The following is a 25,807-nucleotide window of genomic DNA, read 5'->3' as shown; positions in this document are numbered from 1 at the left end:
CTTTTCAACCAGCAGGGAAAAACTGTATTTTTCGTAATACATGTGACTGGAGCCATGATTCTGATCCATGCTAACAAATAACATTGAAAAAAAGGTAATACAATGCTAAAAATATACAAATCTTTTCCTTTAAGTTTAGATCAGATTAAATGTTACGTTAATAGTGCAAATTTCAGTTTTTTATTAAAAATGGTTGGTATTGCTAAAGAAAGGAAAATAACATAGTTTCCATACTTACTGTAGAAATTAATCAGATACAATTTAGCATAGCATTATGTGAAGGTAACATTTAAAGGAGGAATTTCTGAAAAAAAAATAAGAAGTTCTAAGGCAGCAGGGTGGGTGTATGGTACAACAGCTAAGTGCTGTTTGACTCCTGCACTCTGTATCCAGGCTCTTGAGTGCACAGCCTGCCTCTACTTCTGATTCTACCTTTGTACAAGTATGCACCCTGGGGAAGAACAGGTGCTAGCTCAAGTTCTGGGGTTCCTGCCATCCACAAGGGATACACAGACTGAGCTCCGGGTTCCTGCTATTAGCCCACCTGAGCCTCAAGTGCCACAGCAATTTGGGAAGTGGCCCAGCAGATTCAAATTTGTCTCTCTCAGGGTCTGACTCTCCCTGTTGCTCCACCTTTAAAACAAACAAAAAAATAAGTTTCACAATCATTGTTTAAAAAAATTATGAAAAATGCCCTAAGAAGTTAATAAGGTAGAATGCTAAATATACCCAAAGAAAAGGGAAAATTTGGGAAAAAAAAGAGCAAATACCAAGACCAATAGAAAAGATCTAACTATAGCACACTGATAAACATATTAGATGTAAATACTCGAACTGTGATTCAAGAGTTGCGATTGTCAGACTGCTATCAAAACACAAGTTATACATGCATGATATGTGTGAGAAACACATTTTAAATATGCAAATAATACCAACGAACAAATTCCTTAAAACACTTTGATCTTAACTGGCAGAAGAAAATTTAAATGTACCTATATTCATCAGAGAAACTAAATATGTAGACAAAGATGGTGATAAGAAAAATCCTAGGGGCTAGCTCGCCTAGAGTGCCAGCATGCCACATGCACAACAGCTCATTGTCCCAGCCGTCCTCCTTTCTGATCCAGCTCCTGCTAATGGCCGTGTAAAGAAGCGGAGGATGGCTCAAGTCCTTGAAGCTATGTGGGAGACTTGGAGAAGTTCCTGGCTCCTGCCTTTAGATAGGCTCAGCTCTCTACCTGTTGTGTACATTGGAATGAACCAATGGGTAGAAGATCTTCTTCCTCCTCCTCCGCTTCCTTTTCTTCTCCCCCTCCTCCTTGATCTTCTAACACTTATTTATTTTTGTTGTGAATATAGATTTACAGAGAGAAGGAGACACAGTGAGAAAGATCTTCCATCCACTTATTCACTCCCCAAATGGCCTCAACATTTAGAGCTGGGCTGATCGAAGCGAGGAGTGAGGAGTCTCTTCTGGTTTTCCCACATGAGTTCAGGGTTCCAAGGGTGTGGGCTGTCCGTTACTGCTTTCCCAAGCCACATGCAACGGAGCTGGATGGGAAATGCAATAGCCTGGACACCAACTGGCTCGTGAAGCAGCAGATGGAAGATCGTCCTGTCTCTCTTCCTCTCTGTATATCTACCTTTCCAATAAAAAGGAAGGAAGGAGGGAGGGAGGGAGAAAGGAAGGAAGGAAGGAAGGAAGGAAGGAAGGAAGGAAGGAAGGAAGGAATACATTTTTAAAATAAAGAAAAATTGCTGCCTCCTGGGAAGAAGAAAAAGAGAAAAAAATTGAGTCAAGAATGCTAAGAACTAAAGCAATCCTCCGAAGAAGACATCAGACTACAAAGTTGCTACTGAATGTTACTGGCATGATCAATGATAACATGAAAGTGGAACCAGCACCACGGCTCAACTGTCTAATCCTCCTCCTACAAGAGCTGGCATCCCACATGGGCATTAGTTCATGTCCTAACTGCTCCACTTCCCATCCAGCTCCCTGCTTGTGGCCTGGGAAAGTAGTCGAGGACGGCCCAAAGCCTTGGGACCCTGCACCCACTTGGGAGATCCAGAAGAAGCTCCTGACTCCTGGCTTCAGATAAACTGAACTGAAGCCACTGAGGCCACTGGGAGAGTGAACCAGAAAATGGAAGATTTGTCTCCTTCTTTCTGTAAATCTGCCTTTCCAATAAAAATCATTAAATCTTAAAAAAAAAAAGGCAATGAAAAGAAACAACTTTCATCAAAACTTCAGGGGGAAAAGCAGTTAAGCTGGTGTTTCAAATAAAGATTTCAAAGCGGTGTTTATGACATATTTGTTCACAGGCACATATCCATGTGTATATGTTAGAAAATGCAGAGAAAAAGACCGAAAGAAAATAACTAATCAACAAGGAAAAGAGAAGTAAAATTCATAGGAAATCAAAAAGCCAAAACTAAAATAATAACAATGATAATTTTCTCGATGTGATTGATGGCAGTTGGCAGGGCAAAACACGCATTGATAGTCTTGAAAGTAGAAATTGTCTGTTATGAAGGATTTTTTTAAAAAAATACTTTTTTTTAAATTTGTAAGATTGATAGAGAGCAAGAGGGAGACAGACAGATCTTTCATGTACAGATTTAGTATCTACGTTGTCTCCACAGCAAGTCCTGGACCAGTCAAAACCAAGACTTTGAAACTGCTTTGGGTCTCACTGGTGGTGGCAGGGACTCAAGCCCTTGAGTTGTCATTTCTTCTCAAACCAGTACTCTGGTATGGCATAGTACTGTGAGTGATGGCTGCCTTATGAAAAACTTTTCTAAAAGACAGGTTTGTTAATTTTAAATACACACACACACATCAGAGTTAGAAGGAGAGATATTTCAGCTGCTGGTTCATGCTCCAAATGACCACACAGAGCCCAGTCTTGGACAGGAGGAAGGAAGAACGCTGGGTCCCCAACAGGCAGGAAGGGAGCTACTTCATTCCCAAGAACGTTAGCAGGGAGCTGGATAGAATACAGAACAGTCAGGCCTGCAGCATTGTTTTGTGCAGTTCCTTAATGTGCATTTGATATGAATATAGTACATACATTTTTACTGTAAATTTTATTTAAGAATAAATAGAATTAACCATGGGGAAAATTATCTTTATCCTAGAAAACTTTCATACAAAGAACTCAGCATTTGGTCAAAAATTGTCTTAAGAGACATGCGTCAAGAGGAGTAAAAATAATCTTAGTCGCAAAAGCAAGAATTGGTCTTGTCATGTATCAACATCAAAATAAGCATGACGTGGAGTGGGCTTAGGGATTAAGGCAGCCACATTCCCACATCGGAGTACTTGGATTTCCCAACTCCAGCTCTTGCCTTGAACTCCCCCTTTTTTATTTATTTATTTATTTTATTACAAAGTCAGATATACAGAGAGGAGGAGAGACAGAGAGGAAGATCTTCTGACCCGATGATTCACTCCCCAAGTGAGCCGTAACGGCCGGTGCTGCGCCGACCCGAAGCCGGGAACCAGGAACCTCTTCCAGGTCTCCCACACGGGTGCAGTGTCCCAAAGCTTTGGGCCGTCCTCAACTGCTTTCCCAGGCCACAAGCAGGGAGCTGGATGGGAAGTGGAGCTGCTGGGATTAGAACCGGCGCCCATATGGGATCCCAGGGCAGTCAAGGCGAGGACTTTAGCCGCTAGGCCACGCCGCCGGGCCCCTTGAACTTCCTTTTAATGTGGTGTGTGGAACAGAGATATAATTCAAGTGACATATGCAGTGGCTGGATTATGTGTCCAGCAATCAGCATTGGCCCCAACCCAGTGTTAGCAGCCATGTGGACAAACCAGCAGATGGGAATGTACTTACTTGCTGTCTCCTTCCTTTGCCCTGCCTTTCAAATAAACCAAAAATGACACAATTAAACTAAATCTAAAAATCAGGGCCAATGTTGCTGCAAATGGGACTAAGATTCAGCCTGTGACATCAGAATCTACTATGAATATATATTTGAGTCCTAACTGCTCCACATCTGACCCAACTCGGAGCAGCAGCAAAGGATGCCTTCTGTGCTCATGCGATGCTACACATGTGGGAAACCTGGATGGAGTTCAAGACTCCTGAATTCAGTGTGACGCAGTCTCAGGCATTGTGGCCATCTGGGATGAGAACCAGCAAGCGGAAAATCTCTCATTCTCTCTGCCTTTCAAATAAATTCTTCATTTTAAAAAATAGGCATTACCATATGTTCTGCATTGTAAATGACAATATGAAAATTTTCACACCAGAGCAATTATGCTTTTTTTTTTTGCGGGGAGATTGGGGTGGGGGTGTGGAGAGTCTGCAAGTGCATAACGGAAGCCAACGCTGTGGCAGACAGGGAACTGCAGCTGCCTGCAGCACACACATCCCACGTAGTTGCTGGTTCAAGTTTCAGCTGGTCCATTTCTGATCCAGCTTCCTGCTAATGCACCAAAGAGCGGAGCATCATCCAAGTGCTTGGGCCCTGCAGACACGTGGGAGACCCAGGTGAACACCCTCCTGCCTGGCTGCAGCCTAGCCCAGCTCTGGCCATTGAGGCTGTTTCGGTTGTAAACAAGCAGATAGAAAAGCTCTAGCTGCCTCTTGTTCTCCCCACATAACTCTTTCAGATAAGTACAATAAAATTAATAAAAATAAAACAAAATAAGTGTAAAATAAACGGAATCATTGATGTAGTATGCAGCTAAAGCTGCGCCTTTCGATGTCAGTATCCGCTATGCGAGCTGGTTTGTTCCCAGGTTGATCTGCTTCTAATCTAGCACTATTCTAATGGCCTGGAAAAGAGAGCAGAAATGGATCGAGTTCATGAGCAATCCACATAGGAGACTCCGATAAACCCTTAGATCCTGTATTCAACCTGACCCAGCACTGGGCATTGCAGATATCTCAAAGTCAACTGGAAGATACAGGATTCTCTGTGCTGTGTGCACACGTCAGGAGCACATATTCTAAAACTGAAATGATAGAGAGAAGATTAGTATGGCCCCTGTGCAAGGATGACGTGTGTTAGTATTTTTTAACACGGGAAATCAGTGGGCAGATGGAGATATGGGGAAGGAAGAGGGGGAAATGCCAAAGCTATGGAACTGTATCAGAAAATAAGAAAGAAAGATATGAAAAAATGTAGAAGATTCTCTGTGTTTCTTCCTGTTTTTGTAAGTCTGACTTAAAAAAATATTTTATTACAAAGTTATATATATATATATATATATATATATATATATATATAGAGAGAGAGAGAGAGAGAGAGAGAGAGAGAGAGAGAGGAGAGACAGAGAGAAATATCCTCCGTTCAAAAATTCATTCCCCAAGTGATCACAATGGCTGGTGCTGCGCCGATCCAAAGCCAGGAGCCAGGAACCTCTTCCAGGTCTCCCACACGGGTGCAGGGTCCCAAGGCTTTGGGCCGTCCCTGATGACCTTCCCACGCCACAAGCAGGGAGCTGGATGGGAAGCTGGGCTGCTGGGACCAGAACTGGTGCCTATATGGGGTCCCGGCGTGTTCAAGATGAAGATCTTAGCCGCTAGACCATGGCACCGGGACCTCTGACTTTCAAAATAAGTGAACACATCTCTTAGAAGTAGTTATATTGAGTTTCCTAGCATCTTGGACACAGCTGAAGAGAAAATAATGTTCTTCAAATTACAAAAGAAAAATTATTCAGGTTTTAAGACACAGATTTTGCAAAAATAGATAGAAATATTAGTAGCATAGGAAAGACTCAAATAATTTTAGACATGGTGAAAACCTAACATGCAGAATTCCAGAAAAGGACAAGAAAAAAGTAGGAAGACTATTTATTATATATTTGGTAAGCGTGATTCAAAACTCATGAAAGGCATTGTATCACATGACGGAATGAATAATAAAGACGTGCCCTAAGCTTTACTACCCCCGGCACAAACAGCTATCCAATCCCCTTGTTGAATTAATGCCAACATATGAATATGGCAAAGTATCATATTCATGAAAAATAGAGTATTTTTAAGGTCTTCACCTTTCCTACCACTGACTTCAATGTTCAGTCTACCAATGATAGATCATCTATTTCTATTATCACACGTTGTTCTACTTAGAACAGTGGTTTGCAAATGAGTTTGCCAATGAAAGAAAATAACAGATTGAAATGTTTGAAGCACGTAAGAGAAGTGGCCAAATCAATTGTTTCACAGCAAAAATGCTTTATTGGCAATGAGGATAAGGATCTGTGAGATTGTGTGAATGAAGGCAGGGAAGGCGCAGTTTATTGATCAAGGCTCTGTATCTATGAAATACAGGCATGAGCTGAAGTAGGTGTTGATGTGCCTCAGATACTTAGGGTTCCTCAAAATCTTTGGGGAGTTATCACTGCAAACATGGGGACACTTTTACTTTAGTCAAATTCCTGACAAACTAGTTGGTGCATGGTTTTAGCAACTCCTCCTTCTGGACTTTTCTGAGTATTTTAATAAGATTATTTATGCAGGCCAAGTAACCATGAACATCTAGTCATTACTTTTATTTAACATTTATTTATTTTTGTATTGAAAAGGCAGATTTACAGAGAGAAGGAGAGACCGAGAAAGATCTTCCATCCTCTGCTTCAATACCTAAATGTACTTAAAAATGAAGCTCAGCCAATTTTAGGCCAGGAGCCTGTGCTTGGTCTCCCACGAGGGTGTAGAGTACAAAGAGTTTGGGGTGTACTCCTCTGCTTTCCCAGACCACAAGTAGAATGCTGGATTGGAAATGGTGCAGCCGGGATATGAATTGACACCCGTATGGAGGCTGGTTGAGCCATTGTGTCAGCCCCCATTAGTCATTATTTTAATACAAAAGGACAGAATTAACTATATTGTACAAACCCACGGCAGATAGAAATTTCTAGGTTTTCGTTTTAATTTATCAGACTAATACACAAAATGAGAGCAATTTAGAAAGAAGAAAGGAATACAAGCATACTTAATATGAATTTAAAGTTGTTTGAACACACGATATTAGCCATTTTTAAATTGTACAATTGAAGTCAGACTGAAGAAGCAACAGTTGAGTTGCTCCCAGTGAATCCAACACAGCAAACGTTTCAGGTGTTCAGTCTAAAAAGCTTTTAAACTTATACCAATGATCAAATTTAAATTTATTGTTTTTATAAAACAAACTTTTCAGCAATTTCAGAAGTAGCAGCTAGATCCACAGGGAAGTTACTTTATTTAAAAAATGTACTTCTGTTTTATTCAAAACCTGCTTGGAGCTTGTAAGATACACTATTTTTTAAAAGATTTATTTATTTTTATTGGAAAGGCAGATAGATATACAGAGAGGAGGAGAGACAGAGAGGAAGATCTTCTATCCGATGGTTCAGTTCCCAAACAGCCGCAACGGCCAGAGCTGAGCCAATCTGCAGCCAGGAGCCAGGAGCCAGGAGCTCTCCTCCGGGTCTCCCATGAGGGTGCAGGGTCCCAAGGCTTTGGGCCATCCACGACTGCTTTCCCAGGCCACAAGCAGGGAGCTGGGTGGGAAGTGAAGCCACCGGGATTAGAACCAGAACCCATATGGAATCCTGGCACATGCAAGGTGAGGACCTTAACCACTACGCTATCGTGCCTGGCCCAAGATACACTATTTTAACATCAGCTTTAGGAAGGGATACTTTGCGAGAAATAGAACTCGATTCTAACAGCATGGTTCTCATGAATTTTCACAAATGTATACCGTTATGTAACCATGGGCATAATCAAATTATAGAACAAATACATCACTTTAGAACCCTGTGGAATCAGCTTATATGCACTTCTCTGCCACTCAGGTTTCTGGAAAATACTGTTCAATAGCCATTGAAATGATGGCATTGCCTTTCTAGAATTCTATATAATGAGACTAACATAAATATATCTTTGTGTCTTTCTCACTTTGCTTAACACAAGACCCTTAAAACTCATACAGCAAGGAACTTTGTCTGGGTCTCCCATGTGGGTGCTTTGGCCTGTCTGCTACTGCTTTCCCAGGCCACAAGCAGGGAGCTGGATGGGAAGTGGAGCTGCCGGGAAATGAACGGGCACCCACATGGGATCCCAGCATACGCTAGGCAAAGCCCTAGCTGGGACCCACTGAGTAGGTTTTTTATGTCATTTTTATGCCACACTTTTCAGAACTCCCAAGTTCATAAATTTTGAGGTTTGATGATATCTTAAAGATCTGAAACGTTTATGATTCTCCTCCTACTTTTTGACTGAGGTATTATTTAAAGGTCCGTCTTCTAGATAAGATACTCATTATTTTTTCAATCTAATAGTTGTCAAGGATTTCTACTGTATTTTTCATTTCACATATTGAATGATTCATTTCTAACATTTCTTTTTCTTATTCTCCAATAGATCCATCTCTTAGCAGAATTTCTCGTATGTGTCATATACTGATATCCTTCTTACAGCAGTTTCTTTGTTTAGAGGGCCCTTATATGCATTTCTTTGAATTCTTCTTCAGGCATTCCCTCAATCTCTTCTTATTCAAAGTCCAATAGCCATGTTTTATTGCGTTCCTTATGGAAGTCATGTTGTCTTTCTTATTAATGTTCCTTACTTTTCTACATCAACTTCCATGCGTCTGGAAGGTTCCTTGTTTCTATATCCTATTGGAGATTTTAACTGAAGATTTTATTCTTGGATATGTGCTCATGGAACTTGATGATGTGTCTAAGGCTTACAAGTTGCAAGGCTGTGTGCTAGGTGGGGCGTGGGAGATCTGCCACAGTCTACAGTTGGGACAAGCGTCTAACGTGACCCCCAACATAGACATGATGGTGTTCCTTTGACTACGGCCAGTGAAGGGAGAAAATATTGGAAACAACCAGTGTTCTCAGGGTCCCAACCTTTGCCTGTGCCGGAGTGAGCCAACTGAGTCACAGCCCAGAGTGAATTCACAGCGGGCACACACATTACTCACTGAGACACGGGCATAATCCAAATCCCCATTCTGCAGTGTTTTTGCTGACTCTTCTGTGAGATTCCTTGCCAGCATATCCACTGAGAGCTCTGATTTTCTACACACAGCGTGAGTGCGTGGGGACCCAGGCACAACACTAGACTCTTTAGGCACTATGGCCCGTGTCCAGAGTTTTCATGATCACAAGATGCAAGAGAATTGTTCTCTAGCCAGCAGCCTTGGGAGCCTTCGGGAGCAGTGGAATTTGCCATGTTCTCTGAGAAAATAGAGTCTGGTATCTTAGCGTAGAGTTGAGAGTGAGGAAATGTGGCTTCCCTTCACAGAGTGAAGGAGTCACTAAGAACCCTACGAGCTCCCCAGGCTGGACTTGAAGCTAGTGGGGATTCCTGCTCAGACAAAACCACCAGGGACGGGGACCACAGCAACCTCCTTCCAACTTAGCCTCTTTCCCAGCTGACAGCCAGCTTCCACGAGCAGACAGTGTTAGTCTGGCCCTACTCCTGGCTGCTCCATGGAGTGTCTGTTCTTTGACACCCATTCTCCACTGCAAATTTGCCTTGAATAGTCCCATGGGATCTTCCCTTTGCTTCTTTGATACCTTCGGGGGCTGAGGTCAGTGCAGCTTCTCATTGTTCAGCCATCTTGGATTTTTCTCTTTTTTTCTTCGTCGAACTTTGATCTCTGTTATTTTCAAATAAATTATTTAATCTGATTTATTCTATCTGTTGGCATAAAGTTGTTCACAATATTTCCATGTTATCATCTCCCTGTTCATAAAATTTATATCAATGTCTTTATTTTGATGTCTTTTATTTATTCTACTTTATTCTAAGTAGTCTAGACATGACTATCAGTTTTTTTAAGATTTATTTTTTATTTATTGGAAATGCAGATTTACAGAGAGAAGGAGAGACAGAGAAGAAGATGTTCCATCCACTGGTTCACTCTCCAAGTGGCTACAACAGCTGGAGCTGAGCCAATCCAAAGCCAGGAGCCAGGAGCTTCTTCCAGGTGTCCCAAGTGGGCGCAAGGTACCAGGTTTTGGGCCATACTCTACTGCCTTCCCAAGTCAAAGTAAGGAGGTAGAAGGAAGTGGAGCAGTTGGGAACCACTGCAACCATGTGATCCTGGCACATGCAAGACAAGGACTTCAGCCACTAGGCTACCACACTGGGCCCTATCCATTTTAAAAAATGGTTTATTTATTTCAAAGACTTATAGGTAGATTAAAAACCAGATCAACAGATTTTCAATCCATTGATTATTCCCCAAATAGCTACATCACCCAATGACTGGGATGAACACAGCTGAAGAGCCTGGGATTCCATCTGTGTCTATCACTTGTGTTGCACAGGCCAGGCACAAGAACCAGGCTTTGTTGCTTTTCCAAGCTCTTTAGCAGGAACCTGAATTGGAAGTGGAGCAGCTGGGACCTGAACTGGATTCAAGTGGGATGATGCCATCACATGGTGCTTAACCTGGTGTTCAACAAGTGTATCAGATTATACACATATATTTTCTATTTGTCTATCATTTGTCTCTTACAATACAATTACTTATAAAAATCTGTTTTCTCTGATATCACGGACTGCTAAGATTTGTTTTCGCACATGTCTGGATGCTATATCTTTCCCACCCTTTTACATTCACCCTCTCGTGTTTCTATATTTGAACAGACTTTTTGTAGGTGATCATTTTGTTATCCAGTATGATAATGTTTTATTTTACTTAATTTTTAAAATTATTTATATTAAATTATTGATTTTGCTTAAATGTGTCCTATCACTTTTTACTTTTTTCTTCTTTGAAACTAAATATTTAAAAATTTTTATTGTTTTATTTCCAATAATAGTTTATAAACTATATCTTTTTGTTATATTTTAATGGCTGCCACACTTTACAATATGTATCTTTTAATTTACAACCATCTCTATTTAAATAATACTGTAACACTTCATGTATGTTGCAGAAATACTGCAATGCTATTTCTTCCAGTGTTCACCCCAGAGCAGTTTTTGTACTAAATGGTGCTTGCATGTATGGCATAAATTAAACACTGCAACACCTTTGTATTTTCTTTACACCATACATTTTCCTTGTAAGTTAAAAAATGTAAATGTATTTTATTTACATTTATAATTTTGAAAATGTCAGTGTTAAGCCCTTCTACATTTTTGTTCATGACCTCATTTTCTGATACTCAAATTACATGTGACTTGTATTTCTTGATATTCTACCACAGTTCACAGATAATTACTTTTCAATCATTATGCTTCTATACTTAATTTCACAGTATTTTCATATCTTTGGTGTCAAAGCCATTGGTATTTACTTCTGCAGTTAAACCAAAACCAACCCAGTGTACTTGTATGTGTTTGCTATTTTTAAATTCAATTTCAAATATTGTTTCTTGTTGGATTGTGTTGTATTCCTTTAAATAATATTGGAATACTTTTCCTGGCTCGTAATCAAATTTTTTGTAACCGTATCATTTGAAGCAATGCTTTATGTTTTGTTTTTTAATCAGGATGAGGTTAATCACCACCTGTTTTGGCTGCACAGTTGAGGCATCATTTTTCTAACAGGCTACTCACCATCTTGCATGTTACAATGTCTCCCCACTCCAGTGAAAGTATAAAACTATTCTTTATCTTTTAAAAATGATTTAGTTACCTTTTCTGGAAAGGCAGATATACAGAGAGAAGGAGAGACAGAGAGCAAGATCTTCCGTCCTCTGGTTCATGCCCCAAGTGGCCGCAACAGCCGTACCTACACGGATTCAAATCAGGAGAAGGGATTCCTCCAGGTCTCCCACACTGGTGCAGGGTCCCAAGGCTCTGGGCCGTCCTCTACTGCTTCTCAGATCACAGCAGGGAGCTGGATGGGGAGTGGAGCAGCTGGGACATGAACCAGTGCCCATACTGGAGCCTGGCACATGCAAAGCAGGGACTTTGGCCACTAGGCTACTGCACCAGCCTGTAAACTATTATTAGCTTAATTTCAGTACTAGACAATGTCCCACAATGTTTTTATCTCTAGTGGCTTTTCCTCTGACCAAGGCTCACTCATCTATAGCTCATTCCTCAGTCAAAGACTCAGATACCTCCTGGTGGCTCTCTGAATTTCTCTCTCTCTGCAGCCTCTGCCTTCACTGTCTCTTTCCTTGCAAATCATAGGTTGGCATGTCCTCCCTGAACTTTCATTTAAGACTTCTCAACTCAGAAAGAACAGCAGCCTGTGTCTGAGTTCTTTCTCTCTCACAGTATGGAAACTGCTAACAGGCAGGTAGCTGAAGCCATCATGCCTTGCCTTTGTTTCCCCTTTTGTGTCCCATCTCACACTTGCTGAGGTCTGCGTGTGTGTGTGTGTGTGTGTGTGTGTGTGTGTGTCTGTGGCCAGGAGGAGTTGCTAAATCTAACCCCTCTTACTTCATCTTTACTGGAACTTACTTCACTCCTCTTTAAAGTAATAAAACTGCTATTCCAAAACCACAAAACAGATCAGTCTCCATTCAACGCATAAGTTCATAAATTTTCATCTGCATTTTTGAGAAGTTGCATTGTGCTTTGATAATGATAGAAACACCCAGAATTAATTAGAGTGGTTTGGCACCATATTCATTTGGAATCAAGAACGAGGTTAGGGTGCAAAGTGTTTATTATTACATTCTCATAGATTTTTTTTTTTTTGCCTCTTATATGCTTCCCACATGTAAATTTAATAAGAGGCTAGCATTACAGAAGAAAAACACCATGAGGTAAAAGAAAGAAGGAAAAAATACCACTAGAGAAATAGATAAAGCCAGCACGTAGAAGGATCACATAAGATAAAATACAGCACATGTACTTTATGATCCAAGTGGGTTTACATGTGCTGATTTCATCTCTGCTTTTGGGGCTGCCTAGATCCCCCCCTAGTGGGATGAAGCAGCATGTCCATCAGCCAACTTCAGGGTCCTGGTGTCTTTAGTGAAAAGCAATCTCTTTTTCTTTAAAATTTTCTCTCCTTGGTTTGCATGAAAAGAATGACTTCGATTCTAAGAGATGAATATCACTTAGAACCTTCAAGGTTTGAACCGTTTATTGTTTCATTCTCAGACGGGGTAGGAATTCATAATCCTACTTACAAATATTGAAGCCAAGTTTTAAATACGACCTGGCATTCCTGCGGCAGCTATGTTATTAACAAGTAACACGATTACAGGTTACAAAGGATACATCAGCAGCAAAGTCCTTTGTGTCATGATAGCAATGGTAGACGTTTCCATAAGACAAGGCCACTGAAACTGTTCCCAGATCTCTAGCGTCTCTTATGTTACAGAAATGTCTAGGTTCTCATTTAAGAAAAGGTTTTCCCGACTCTTACAGTACTAAGATCATTGTAGAGAAGATCTGTAAAATCATATTCCTAAGTCATCGTTTCAGTCTTCAATTTCAAAACAATAATCCCAAATAGCATGGATATACTCCCTCAAGGCAACCTTGCCAAGAATGTTTGGAAAGAGAATTCTTTTGTATGAAAAATCATCTCCATTTCTCAACTGTATCATTTTCCAGTAAGTACTAGAGAACATCCTACTTTGGGGGTCTTAGGGAAATTCCTAAATGCTTCTTTGGTTTTGTGGTGTGAACTTATTTAGAGGTTCCATTAACTTCCTTTATTTTACTAAGAAACTCTTCAGCCCCATATATTCATTGTGGGTTTTTGTTTTACTGGCTATGATGGATGTGAAAACCAGCCCAATTACCTAACTTCTAATTTTAATCTCATCACCTCAGAAAACATATTTTTTGCACCTATTTCCTAAGGGGTAATTTGAGGGAATGGTGGCCTAGTTTAGTGGTTGGAGACTTGGCCTGAGAATGAAAGAAGCTGGCTTCACCACTCCCATTCCATGACCTGACTCTGTTTTGTTGTTAACCCTCAAACACCTGTAAATTCAAAAGACTTTTTGTTAAGGAGGCAAAGCACTACACAGTGCAATGCAGACAAAGGCAAATAGAAATGGAGAGGAAATTTCCAGCTTGGTCTCTTTTGCAGATGCCTGCAGTGATTAAAGACGGATTGGGCCCAAGTTATGAAGCAGGAACTCAATCCAGGACTTCCAGCCAGGTAACAGGATTCCAGCAGAGTAAGACATCACTGCTATACCTCTTGCATCCGTGCAAACAGGGAGCTGGAATTAGCAACTGTATCTCAGGATCCAACATGGGTACCCTGATAAGGACTATGGTAGCCCCAGCCAATGCCTTAACTGCTATGTCTAATAACAACCCCTAAATGCAGAGTTTTGCTTTGATTTTTTTAAAGTTCCCCGGAGGCTGGCATTGTGACACAGCACATCAAACTTCTGGATGTGAGTCAGTTTGAGTTCCAGCTGATCCAGTTCTGAGCCAGCCCTCTGCTAACAGCATGGGAAAGCAAGAGAAGGTGACACAGGTGCTTCGGCTTCTGCACTCACGTGGGAAGCCTGGCAGCGCTTCAGGCTCCTGGCATTGGCCTGGCCCACCCCAGATGCTGCAGGCATTTAGGAAGTGAGGCAGCAGATGGAAGGACCCCTCTTTTGCTCTCCTCCTTACTCTCTAAACGTTTCACACAAATTAACAACAAAAACAACAAAAAAGAATACTTAAATTAGTGAAAAATAAGTCTTTCCCAGAGGTGAGAAAGTCAGTGTTTTGCAGAATAAAGCCACTATACGAATGTCTTAGATGTAATCTGTTTTGAGGTATAACGTTCAATGTTAGATTTTGAGGGTAGCTATTAAAAGATCACGATTATGTGGTAAATGGTTTTTGCTTAGAGGTGGAGACACTGTGTGAGCGCCTCATTCTTACCTCATGTACTCCAGTAAACATTGGACTAGGATTGTGATTTCAGTGTATTTCTTCTTTTTTTTTTTTAAGAATTATTTATTTTTGTTGGAAAGCCAGATATACAGAGAGGAGGAGAGACAGAGAGGAAGATCCTCTGTCTGCTGACTCACTCTCCAAGTGACCGCAATGGCCAAAGTTGAGCTGATTCAAAGCCTGGAGCAGGACTTTCTTCCGGGTCTCCCACACTGGTGTAGGATGCCAAGGCTTTGGGCCATCCTCAACTGCTTTCTCAGGCCACATGCAGGGAATTGGATAGGAAGTGGGGCTGCTGGGATATAAACTGTCACCCATGTGGGATTCCAGCACATGCAAGGTGAGGACTTCAGCCACTGGGCTACCACACCAAGCCTGATTCCAATGTATTTCTAAGGCAAAACCTGGTAGGCAGTGATGATGGTGTCTGTGGGTCATTTGCATGGGAGATCTGATTTAAGTTCCTATGTCCCCAGACATGGAATTTCTGGGCCTTTGCTGGATGGTGTGGCACATGGGCACGTAAATGAGTAAATGATTAAATTTATTTAAGAGCTCATGACCTGGGATAAGCAACAGGCATGTTCTCTCATCTCCATGTACTGTTGCAAGGTAATAAAGAAAAAAGGGAATGGAGGACTTGGCTGTTAAAAAACAAACCAGCACTACAATTGATTGAAAGTCCTCTTTTCATCTTATCTTGACAAATCCATACTGTACCACATGGCAGTACAGTGGTATGGCTTAAAAACAGCACATACACAGGGAGAACAACAGACTCGTACATGTTTTCAGTCTCGCGCATGTCACGCTTCTAAATCACTGCAAACGAACAAAGGCAACACAAATGGCAGTTATCTGAACTGAAATTGCCGGAAGAGTTCACTACTCCAATTACAGAACATGCTGTTAATTGTACAATTGGAACCTTTTGAGGCAGAACATCAGTGAACTGTCAAATCAGAGAGACAGAGAGAGCCCGGTGAGGTGGCCTGGTGGCTAAAGCCCTCACCTTGAATGCACCGGGATACCATCTGGGTGCCGGTTCTAATCCCGACAGCCCCACTTCCCATCCAACTCCCTGGGAAAGCATAATCTGGGAAAGCAGTCGAGGACGGCCCAAAGCCTTGGGTACCTGCACTCACATGGGAGACTCGGAGGAGGTTCCTCGCTCCTGGCTCTGGATCAGTGCAGCACCAGCCATTGTGCTCACTTGGAGAGTAAATCATCGAATTAGAAGATCTTGCTCTCTGTCTCTCCTCCTCTCTGTTTATCTGACTTTCCAATAAAAAGAAATAATTTTTTTAAAAAAAGAAAGCAAGAGAGAGAGAGAGAAGACAAAGAAGATGAAGAAAAAGGAAGAAGAAAAAAGGAAAAGAAGACGAAATCAAGAACACCAGAGGCAGAGAGTGACAAGGTGAGACCTATTCACCATAGATTCGCTTCCCAAGTGTCTGCAAAACATCCAGGGATGTGCCAGTCTGCACACTGGAGGCAGGCACCCCAACCAGGCTGCCTACTGGAAGGGAGAGCCCGCAGTGCTTAAACCACGCTCTGTTACCTCCCCGTCTGGGCAGTAGTGGGAAGCTGGGTTGGAATCAGAGGTGGGACTGCACCCCCACCTTTGTGATGTGAGATGGAGGCATTCCATCACACTGTCACAATGTCTTCCACAAGTATTTGCTTTTTAACACAGCAAACAAACATTTTTTTAAAAAATATTACTTGTGTGGCCCAAAGAGTGCACAAGATTACACAATTATTATTCATGGCAACTAAAAACAAAACAAAAAACAAAAAAACATTAACTCCTTGTTGAAAACCTTAATGAGGGCCCGGCGGCATGGCCTAGCGGCTAAAGTCCTGCCTTAAACGCCCCGGGATTCCATATGGGCGCTGGTTCTGGTCCCGGCAGCTCCACTTCCCATCCAGCTCCCTGCTCGTGGCCTGGGAAAGCAGTCGAGGATGGCCCAAAGCTTTGGGACCCTGCACCCGTGTGGGAGACCTGGAAGAGGTTCCTGGTTCCCGGTGTCGGATTGGCACACACCGGCCTGTTGCGGCTCACTCGGGAAGTGAAACATCGGATGGAAGATCTTCCTCTCTGTCTCTCCTCCTCTCTGTATATCCGGCTTTCCAATAATAATAAATCTTTATATAAAAAAAAGAAAACCTTTAATGAGTCTGCCTTTTTCAGGCATGAAAATTGACACATTGTACTTAAAGGACGAAATTAGTACAAAAAGGTTAATCTATCAAAGCCTAACAAAACTTGAATGGAGTTGCCTTGGGAGGAAATTCAATTAAAAAAACATAAACATCAAGAGTGATTAGAGCACAGAGAGCCTGAACAGACTTTATCTGAGGAACGTTTATTAAGGCTACAACATAAAGGACGCTCAGCCTAATTAGTCCTCTCAAAAATGTACTTGGAATCATGGTAAGATACCGTTTCGTTCCCTAAGACAGCTAAGACTGAAAAACATAGCAACTTTTGGACTGTGTCTTGTTTGTACAATCCATTTGGAAAAGAGTCCAACAGTAATTATGGAATTGCCAGATCTAGTAACATGTCATGTCATATCTAGTAACATGTCTAGTAACATATCTAGCAACATGTCATATCTAGTAACATGTTTTTTAACTTCATGGCAATGTAAATTTATATTTTTCATTCTCTTATTGATTTTATTATGATTTTTCATTTGAGGAGATGTACAGTAGCTGTGAAATGGAGACTAACATCCAGATGTGAGGATACAATGCAGTATGCATTTCTGCTTCCAGACAAAGATGGACTTACAATGAAACTGTTCACTATATCTTGACAATAGGATGCTGGACTCTCTGCCGTTGCCCATGCCCGCAATGATGGACATATGACTGAGTATGAAGAACTATACTTCAGCAATGATATAGGGGAACTAGGCGGGGAGGGGAGGATTGGAGCTCGGATAAGGGAAATACCAGGAGCCTATGGAACTGTATCACAAAATGATAATAATAATAAACAAAAAAGGGAATTGCCATGCAACTCAGTCTACCCAGAATAAATCCAAGAGAGGGGCAAGTGTATGTCCACATAGAACTTGTACCAGTGCTCATTCCAGAATCGCTCATAATCTGCAATCCGGAAGCAAATGCCAATGGCCAACACATGGTGAGTGGGCAAACAAAATGTAAGGTATGTATACAATGTAATATTATACATCACTAATGATGAAATAGGGGAGTGAGAATAAATAGTCGGAACAGGATTTTCAGGGCGACAAAGCTGGCCTGCATGATACTGCAGCGCAGCCTCCTGAATGTTCATTGCCAATTTGTGTAACCTCATAGACTCTGCAATACCAAGAGAGAAATCCACGGTCAGCCTAGGACTTGCAGTGAGAATGATATCACAGTGTGTGATCATCCATTGCAACAGTGCTCTGTTCTGGTAGATGGGAAGGCTGAGATGCGTGGGGCAGAGTGGATATGGAAGCTCTGTGTGCTCGTCTCTCAACTGTTTTCTCACTTAAAATTGCTCTTGAAGACATTCTCAGAAAATAAGTTAGAAATGGTGTGTCGCTGCCTGGTACAACACTAACGAATCTTGATGATGCTATGTGGTGTAAAATAAGGCAAAGCCAGAAGGACAGCACAATGGTGTTCTGAGTAAGATCACTTTCTAAGGTCTGAGGCAGACATTGGATTTGAGGGGACATCAATTCTAAACCATACACATCCACATCTTGAGCTCTGTAACAACATTTCATCCGACATGCCTTCTTGGTTTCCTGCTTTCCACCAGGTGGTCTTGGTCCTTCTGCCAACGCATCAAGCAAGCTTTGCATTTTCCCTTCCGGTCTTGGCTTACACACCCCATTTGCAGTCAAGCCTTGGCTGGTTGTTCTAGGTAAAACTGTAATTGTCTCCAGTCCTCCTGACTCTTTCCTCACTCTGTTACAGGCATTTTCACTTTGTCCACCTCTTGCTCAGGTTATTCTGCTCATCAGTGGGTTTGGAATTGGGGAGCAAAAGGAAACTGAATTGCAAGTACATTAGCTTACCTTCCATCCACACATAAAAAGTGCTCACTGAAAGTGTAAGATCAACTTGGAATTATCAGAGCAGCAGGAAAAAACAAGTCATGGAATCATCCAATAGCCTATGTTCCTCTGTGGGAGAGAGAATAAAATACTGTCTTTAAGTTTATAATTCCAGATGTGCCAATCATATTGCCACTTGTGAATTCAGAGAAAACATGAAGAAAAATGGACCCTTGCTCGCCCTGTTCTCAAGAAGTTGGGAAATTCTGGGGGACGTTAGTTACAGCTGCTTCTGCTTTTTCTCTGTCATCTTCTTCCTATCCGTTCAATTTCATAAATGGATAAACTGAGGGGAGACCACCAGTGAAACCCCACGTGAGAAGCTGGAGAAGCGAGCTGACTCCCAGGAGTTGAAAATTCCCAGTGACAACAATTCAAGGGCTAGATGAACAACTATGCGCACTCGCAACTCCAAATGTTGTGATTTCAAAATGACCACCAATTTGTAGGAAAAAAATGATTAATAAGATTTAAACAACACAACAATTTGGTCTAAATCAGAATGGTTAATTTTTGGATTTACATTTTCTTCATCTGAAACTCACAAAGTGTTGTCACAATTATGTACCTATATGACCATTATTTGAAACTTGAGATGTTTATTCCTAATTGTAATATCATTAACATTTTCAAATAATATGTTTATAAAGCAAATCCCTTTAAAAAATCAACTGAGCAGCAATAGGAAATTAGTGAAAATATCTAAATATCATGAATGTGGAGGTAGTTGGGACAAATTGATAAGTCAACCATAGGGATTAATAGAAAAATATTTTTAGTAACATAATATTCCTTAGACTGATTGACGTACACATAGATTATTAATGACAGAAATCAAAATGTTGGGCCCGGCGCCGTGTCCTAGAGGCTGAAAGTCCTCACCTTGAATGTACCAGGATCCCATTTGAATGACGATTCCAATCCCGGCGGCCCAGCTTCCCATCCAGCTCCCCGCTTGTGGCCTGGGAAAGCAGTCAAGGACGGCCCAAAGCCTTGGGAACCTGCACCCACATGGGAAACCCGGAGGAGAGCTCCTGGCTCCTGGTTTTGAATCCGCGCAGCACCAGCCATTGCGGTCACTTGGGGAGTGAATCATCGGATGGAAGATCTTCCTCTCTGTCTCTCCTCCTCTCTGTATATCTGACTTTGCAATAAAAGTAAAATAAATCTTTTTAAAAAAATTGAAGTGTCAAGCAACAATTCCAGAGTTGCAAACAATAAAATAATGTCTCCTCACTGCTTTAAGGAGACCAATTGCAGGAAAATCAACATATTATTTACAATAGTGTGTAAGATGTGGTCTCGTGTGTCTAGAATTCTCCTTCCATCTGCCCTCTGTCCCTTTCGCCATTTTTATCATGGAATTCATGTTTAGAGTCTTTTAGTGTCTTTGTGTATCTTCTCAAAATATTTTTAAATGAGAGGTTAGAGATATAAAAACATGGCTAAGCAAATCATAGCTTAATACTGTTTGATCTTATCCAAGTATTTCAAAATATAACCGATGTTCTACTCAAAGAGTGGCTCCATCATTTGTCTATGTGTATTTTCCATAACGCAACTTCCTTCTCCAAAAGATGGGCTTTTAATAATTAGTAAAGAACTAGTAAGGCCTCCAGGTAAATAGCTCACCCATAAGATGCTTCTAAATACAGAAGGTGATGTCAATGCAAATGTACCAAAGGAAAATGTACATTACATGAAAGATTTACTAAATTGAAAAATTGAGAATTTTGCCAACATGTTGTATAAATTGATGAGGGAGGTGATTGAAGAGACATGTAAAATAAAACCAGAATGCCCAGCATCTAATTAGCATCCATTCATTAGCAGAGAATGTGGAAATTGGGGGAGAATAAATATTTAAAAAGGCAGTGGAATACTATTTGTCAGAATGAAAGAGTCCAAATTTTAAACTAAAAAGACCAATTAAATGTTTGGTTGAATTTATAAAGCAAACAAACCAACCTCTCACACAAACCACAGAAATCAGGGTAAAAGAAAATATTTTAAGATTTCCAGAGGGAAAGAATAAATTATTTATAAAGAAAGGAGACACAGGTGGACATTAAACTTACTCTTGGAAATACTAAGTATTAGATGACAATGCAGTGATATTTTCCGTACTCTTAGGAAACACAATTTTGAAAGCAGATTTTCAAGTTAAAGCATTCACCAAAGCCATATTTAAATTGATAATAAAATAATAATTTTGTACCAAAATAGAATAAAATTCAGTGATATGAAATTTCTGAAATATTTCTTAAGGTATGTACTTCATAAAAGAGAAAATGAATCCTTTATGAAGAAGAATACAATACATGGAAGTAAGTAAGTAAATTAAATTTCAAGTTCATCCACGTATTTTTTATATATATATATATATGTATGTATTTGTCGATCACTAATTAAATATGGGAATGAAAGTAGCTAACATCACTTTTGTACATTCTAAAGCTTACTCACTATGAGAAAATGGTTTATGTTACTGAGAAAATATGAGGAGTCATATCCGGTTCAAGGGAACAGGGAGTAGATGTTGTAGTGTGGCGGGTTAAACCACTGTCCTCAAGGTTGGTATTCCACAGGGATGCTTGTTCATGTCCCCGCACCTCTAGTTCTGATCCAGGTCATTGATGACAGCTCAGGAAAGCAATGGAAGATGGCTTATCACCCACATGGAGAACTAGATGAAGCTTCTGGATTTTGGTCTCAGCCAGGCTCAGCTGTGGCCATTGTGGAAAGTAAAGCAGTGCGTACAAGTTCCTCTATCTCTCTTTTTCCCTTGCTCTGTCTCTTCCTCCCTCTCCGTAACTGGCTTTCAAACAAGTAAATACATCTTTGAAACAGTAGATGAAGCACATATATAAGAACTACAGTATACACATTAAATAGAGTATACTTATGAAAATGAAATTGAGGTAGGTTCCTATAATTATTTGAGTACGGGTTTTCTGTAATTGAGTCATGCTGAAGTTGTCAGCTTTATGGTATCTTATGGGTTGGGACCGTACGGGTGCCTTGAGAGTTGAATAGATCAATAGACCGGTGGGCTAAAGGGGCATCTTCAGAGTACTTACACTTTCATGAACTGATTTGTGTCTCTCTGCCAATAAGTAAATAACTGAACAAACAAATGAAAATATTATTGCAAAGAGGCATGCAGAGAACAGAAACAGAAATACCTTCCATCTACTGGTACACTCCCCAAAATGTTCACAACTGCTAGGGTCAAAGCCAGAAACCTAGGTTCCACTACAGGTCTCCCACACAGCTGGCAAGAACAGAAACATGTAAGCCATCTCCTGCATAGTAACAGGAAGACAGAATCAGGTACAGAGCTCTACTGAAACCCAAGCAATTAATTATGGGATATGGTTGTCCCAAGAAATATCTTAGCTACTGCACCAAATACCAACATCCTGCATGGATCTCTTCTTATAATATACCCGCTATTATTGAAGAAAAAAGATCAAGACAGTTTATTTCAATAAAACTTTCAAGTAATAAATAATCCTGAGCACATAAAAATCTAAAGTACTCATTTCCTGTGATCGCTTTAAAGAATCTTAGAACATAACCAAGGAAGACTATCATATGAATATAAGAAAGACCCCATGTGAAACAGTCTATCAATTTAAGCAAAATATGAAGAGAAGAACCAGCAGTATAAATGCCTAAAGGACAATATTCACTACCCAACTTCTAGTTTGAAACTGAGCCAACGACAAAGAGAAATACTTGTTCAGCGATTACAAAAAAAGTGAGAAATTGTATCTGCCCTAAAAGAAAAATAGAATTTTAGCTCTAGGTTCCAATGAAGAAAATTATAAATCAATATGTGACAGTTTTCGTGGCCCCAAAGGACATTTCAGACACGTAGAGGCATTCTTTATCTCTGCTTGTATAAACTGTCTCTTTTCTCGAGAAAACTGCAGCCTCTAAAGAAGAAAGACACGCAGCTACAATGTCATGGGCATTAGCCTCTGAAGAACAGATAGCCCCAGAGTAAATTGTAGTGACAAACATCCAGCTCCCTGCGGACTGACAGCATGCTGAGTGGTAGCCAGATGTAAAGCAATCAGCAATGGAGGGGACAGGGATGAGCTGAAAAGAGTAGGTCACAGGAAACAGCTACAGTAAAATTTTTAGATAAAACTGCTGGGGAAAAACAAATCAGTGTGAGCTAGAGTTGAATAATGGCTAGGACAGCTTGGGCTCCTTAGGGATCTGTCTGAAGGCGCAGGGGGTTCACACTGCTTGCTCCTAGACGTCCTGTTCAATGGATCCCATGAAGGGGCTTCCTTGAGTATAGCTTCCGTTAGGTCTGGCCCATGGGAACATCCTGTGAGGTGAGGAGGTCAGCAGTTTGGGGGACGTGTGCCCCCTCTTGCTGCTGTGTGATTGGGGTTTGATTGTGCCCGTTTTGATGGAGCCACTCCTGCCACTCCTGCGCTGCTCTCTCAGCTCTCTAAGCATGCTTTCGTTCTGATGCTTTGGCACAACCTATTGCTAACTGCAGCTGGGGCACATTTTCTTCCTTGCTTCTTTAAATCTGTCCATGTCTTTGTCAATGGTCTTTTTCTTAAACTTCTCTCAACAATCTCATGTGTTTCCACCGTTTTTATTTCATTAGTACTTTTTTGGGAGAAAGGATTTTAAGAAAGGAACCCTCCAAATGGGCTTCAAAAACAAAATCACTCACACTTTAAAAGACAGTAGGGGTGATCTCATCACTGCCTGGTTTGAGACCTTGTTAATTGGTAGCTTGCTGTGATCTTGATTATTCATATAAACTGATTCCCTAGGCGGAGGCCTTAATAGAAGTTAAGGCATACACAGCTGGAGAGGCCACAACAGTGAGTTGCTTTGACCACACTGGAAATTTACAGTCATAAGACCAGAAGCAGAAGGCTGACAGCTGCTGATTGTATTTAGAGAAGATGGCACATGGCAAGCCTTACATTATCAGTTTTTAACGTTAGTGTTGGTGTGAAGGAATTACACCCCGTGAACCTCTGAACAACTGCCTGTCCCGCTTCGTGTTGCAGGTTTGTGTGCCTGCACTCCACCATGATGGCCCAGGCACAGGTGGAGAAAAGGAGAAATCCTGAGAAATGAGAGGAAAACTTTGAGATGGGCACAAAGAGGCTGAATGTGTTGAACTTGTGACCCTGTCATTCTCTTGCTGGCTAAGGCAGTTCTTTCACCTGAGCTGAGGGACTATGTTTCTTTCAAACAGCCTTCACTAAATAGCCTGTGACAGCACTTCTACCCAAGGGATGCACTGGGTGTGTGACTCACTCCCATAAAGTCCCAGACAGCAGATTCATAGAACCTTGCCCTAGAAGAGCCCAGGTTGAGAACCTGATCCTATCCCTATTGACAATGGCAAAGGTTTCCAAATTATACCAGTGTTGATTTTGAAACACAAACATGGGTATAGATCCTTAAGCACTGGACCAAGGGGAAAGAGTGCTTAGTTTTTGTCTGGTTACATTGATTGATATAAGCAGGTTCACCTAGGGTAGGGAATGCAATATGTTGCATGAAAAGAAAATACGTTGACATTGCTCACAGTTGCCTGGACTGAGTTGTGGCCCAGGCTCATTGACGTGCCAAGCTGGGATAATACTGGCAAAGGAGTGATGTCTGTGAAAGCCCAGAGAGTGGGCACTGTGGGACTGGGTGGACTTTGTGCAATGTGCTTTTTCAGTTCCCTTTCACAAACTCTGAAAGTATAGAGAACACATCCTTCTTCCCACCATTGTAAAATGCCTGAAGAGGATGGCACGGGGCATCCTTGAATTGCTGTGTGGTGATGCTCTCTCCAGGGCGCAAAGGATGGGAGAGGCTTCAAGTGGCATACACTGACCTCAGTGAGAAAATGGATCCTGGAATTAAGGAAGTTAGAGAGCATGTAGAGCAAATACTGCAGAAATTTCTATGATTTGGGGTGTAATATATACAGCGGCCCATCATGATTAAGTTAGTTGAGATCCTACAAGCTTTTTGCTAGCCTATACTGTGAGCCCTCCTGATGGACAGGGTCCATACCTCCAGATTCGATCAGCATGGATCACCGATAATGTACTAAATATACACAGATTCTTTTTTCCATTATTTCTTAAATAATAGAACTCATGGCTTAAATTTTCAGGTCAAATTTATAGAAGTAAGGGATTTAAATGGAAAACATTTAAAAACTAAAGATGGCATGTCTACTTCAGATTCACCAAATTTCCCAAAAATATGTATGAAGAAATTTATGTAAGAATGAGGAAGCAGAAATATTTTTCATGAAGTAAAGATGTAACAAAATGGAGTTCAATGGATAATTTTATTTTTTAATGAGGTAATAGGACTGGTGACTGTGAATGGAGAGACAGCAAAGGACATGCCATGGATCGGCCCTCTGCTCTGGGAGGTCGCATGGGGCAGTGCTGCCCACTGATCCCCAGGTAAGAGTCAGTCTGGCTATCATGGCAAGGATTTTTTTGACAAGCTGACGAATGCAAGCAGGAGCTGTGTAACAAGGCAGCCAAAAAGCGGTCTGCAAAGCTCAGGTGCAGGGATGCCTGAAAAGGCAAGCTCAAATGAGAAGGCTGCTGGTCTGACTGTTTGCCCTCAGCCACATTCAGTGTAGAGCGCCCATCTGTGCCGATCACATTTACACCCAGACTAAATCTTTTCTCTAGAACCATGGAAGGCTCATTTTTGCTGAATTAAAGTGCCTGTCGACACAGACCAAAACCAGAGTCCAAGGAACAAAACTCCCTACTGCGTCTCAGTGACCAAAAAGTGCTCCTTTTTTGTAAGGCTTGGAAGAGAAAGAGCTGCTGCCAATTACTCTTGCTCATTGTTGCCCAAAGCTTCTAACATGTAGCAGTTCCCGTGTTCCTTCAAAGTCCTGGTAACACGCGCTCTGAG

General features: G+C 41.2%; 1 pseudogene; it reads left to right on the top strand.

The window, feature by feature from the left end:
• The first annotated feature begins 4,942 nt into the window (after positions 1-4,942).
• On the top strand, positions 4,943-5,036 carry LOC118758029 (U6 spliceosomal RNA; annotated as a pseudogene).
• Positions 5,037-25,807: the final 20,771 nt, after the last annotated feature.

Source organism: Ochotona princeps, chromosome 12 (genome assembly GCF_030435755.1).
Source record: "Ochotona princeps isolate mOchPri1 chromosome 12, mOchPri1.hap1, whole genome shotgun sequence".
NCBI classification, from domain to species: Eukaryota; Metazoa; Chordata; class Mammalia; order Lagomorpha; family Ochotonidae; genus Ochotona; species Ochotona princeps.
Note: the sequence above shows the minus strand (reverse complement) of the source record. Positions and strands in the feature narration are given on the sequence as shown.